Here is a 2,797-nt window from a genome sequence, read left to right as displayed (position 1 = left end):
CTGCCTAGATTCTAAACGAAATTTACTTTTTTTTTGAATAAGGATTCAAATACACTTGGCATCCCGCATGCTTGGGACTTGCTGGTCGTGTTGCAATAGCGCGGAGAAGCGGAAAAACAGAAACGAAGCAAAGGGAGGCAGACGCAATCAAGGAGAAGCAAAAAGAGTCGCAGGTTGAGTTCAAACCTGCGACTGGATAAGGTCAACAATATGTTGAATGCTACATTGCTTAAAATAGTGTCTCGTCGCTCTTTTCACGAAGCGGGGGCTGCATACAAGCAGGTTCTGATGGCAGGAACAAGAGAGCACGCTCACAGAACCATGCAGGTCTCGCAAGGCTTCCAGGGGTGTCAGCCTACATCCCGAAGAAAAGAAAATCGAGCTCGACGAATGGACAAGAGATCTCGGAGCCGACATATCAAAGTCCGTGCTATCGAGCGAACAGCGCTCGGGGGAAAGGCGCCAACCTGGTGAAAAGAGCTCTAAGGCTCCGTGCAAGTGGGTCTCAGGATTCACTGAGCCTCACAATATGAGCTTCAGGAGCAGGACGAGCATGGGTCAACTTTCGCCACAGGATATCGACGCGAAATCGAATAATTTCCATGATTTCGTCGTTGTCTCAACGCTCGACATCCCACCAAGAAGCTTCTGGAGTGTCGGCGAAGTCCTTGTGTCGTTGGAATGGTGTACAACCGCACCATTACGGCTGAGGGCAGCGATAGCGCGGAGATCATTAGAGGGGCCCACGGCAAGGGTGCCCTGACCGTTGGGCTTGGGGTGACGGTTGCTGGAGGGGAACTCGAACCGATGCTGAAAAAAATAATGCCAAGACTCAAGTTCACCTCGGGGTCATTATCGAAGTCAACGAAAAGGGCTCAATAAACTGGATAAATAATGATAAATGAATTCATCAATGATGATGGAATGGCTCAATGAGGTCTGGAGAGAGAGGGGCTTTCTCCGATGGCGACCCTGAGACACATATTTTCAGAATGGACCGATGAGACTGAAAATATCTCACGATTCGCTCCAAATTCACATGGTTACATTGTCTACTTATCCAAACTCTGAAACGCGTGTCTGCACTCCGACGTCTGATCCCCGCTTCGAGGGATAATCCGATCAAGTTAAGCCTACTTCGGTAAAGCGGTCACGATTCACTTCGCCTGCGCAAAGGTACCGGTGGAGCTCGGCGCGCTTTTCTGCATCCAGCATGGCGCTCTTAGCTGGAGCTATGATACACCAAATCTCAGAGCCGTCATCCGTAAGGGCGAGAGAGAAGCTCCTCGTGATTCCCATCAAGGAGCATCCCATATTTGACCATGACAAGTTTCCTTGTTTCTGAGAATTTCCACGACCGAGTATGCAGATGATTGGCCAATGTGGACAACTCCGCTTCATCCTGATTTCTTCAAGATTCAGTCGTTGCTCTTCCGTAGGGTTCCTCATGCGTGGGGTCGCTCATACATGGGGTTGTTCATACACGGAATGTTGCTTATCCGTGGAATTGCTAGTGCGAGGCATTGCTCATGTGTAGCCCGTGGTCCCAGGCACTTATCATTTCCTTATTTATACTCCATCAATGAGTACTATGCTTTCCAGAATTTTTCTTCTCTTTGAGGAGAAAATAAGGAAGATTGAAAAATAAAGGAATGTATTGAAATGCTCAAGCCCACGGGCTCAGCTCATACGCAGGATTTTGGGCGAATAAAATAGAGCAATTCAAGTTTCAGGCAAGCTAACACTGGGATTCTGTGAGCTAAGATCAGAGGACGGGATCACTCGTCTTGTCGCTCGGTGAGACCGTGTTTGAGGAAACTCCAATCATTGAAAATCCTCTTATTGATGAAATGATCGCGATCATGAATGATCTGCGAACGGTCACGAGTTAAAACCTTCACTGATCTATAATTCCATCCTGGAGACAAATATGAGTTGTTGAGTCTTTCTTTTGCGATTTCCGCCGTCAGTCCCGTCTCCGTCGCACAGAATGATGTGCGGCAATCTAATCGTTTTTTGCAGCCTCCTTTTCGGCCTGTATCCAATTTTCTCGTGCTCTCCTCATCATTGGTCGCTTCATTTGTCCTAGATACTGCCTGTTTCTCACGCCCTACTTCCGATAGGAATTCAGGATGGGATTCTCTAGTGAACAACATCAGGACTTTTACTTCAGTCTGCTTTATTCGAACGATCCACGAGTACATATGTTCCTCTTGATTATCCTTTGTTTCCAATGGGGATGATGATCGGCCAGTAGTTTAATTTCTTCATCGCCGGGGATCCAAGCACATCTTTCGAATCTTCCGAAGGGTACGGTTCACGGTTTCAGAAATCACTGCAGCACACCCGCGATCTGCACGTCTTTTATGACGGGCTCCTTCACAATGGTGACTGTAGGAACTACCACAGGTAGGACCGGAACAGCTGGAAGCGTTGCTGGAGCCAAGGGAATCGCCGGGGCTGGCGCAGCAGGAACAACGGGTAAGATGGGGGCTGGTGCGACGGGAGCTGGCGCTACTGGGACCGCTGGCAAGACTGGGGCTGCTGCGATGGGAGCTGGCGCTACAGGAACCGCTGGCAAAATTGGGGCTGCTGCAACGGGAGCTGGCGCTTCAGGGACCACGGGCAAGACGGGCGCTGGCGCAACAGGGACCACGGGTGCGACGGGAGCTGGCGCTACTGGAACTACGGGAGCTGCTGCTACAGGAGCCGCCGCTACAGGGACAACGGGAGCTGCTGCAACGGGAGCCGGCGCTGCTGGGACTACGGGAACTGCTTCGACGGGAGCCGGCGCCAC

This window comes from Galendromus occidentalis, unplaced genomic scaffold (genome assembly GCF_000255335.2).
Source record: "Galendromus occidentalis unplaced genomic scaffold, Mocc_1.1 scf7180000077500, whole genome shotgun sequence".
NCBI classification, from domain to species: domain Eukaryota; kingdom Metazoa; phylum Arthropoda; class Arachnida; order Mesostigmata; family Phytoseiidae; genus Galendromus; species Galendromus occidentalis.
This window is presented reverse-complemented; position numbering follows the sequence as displayed.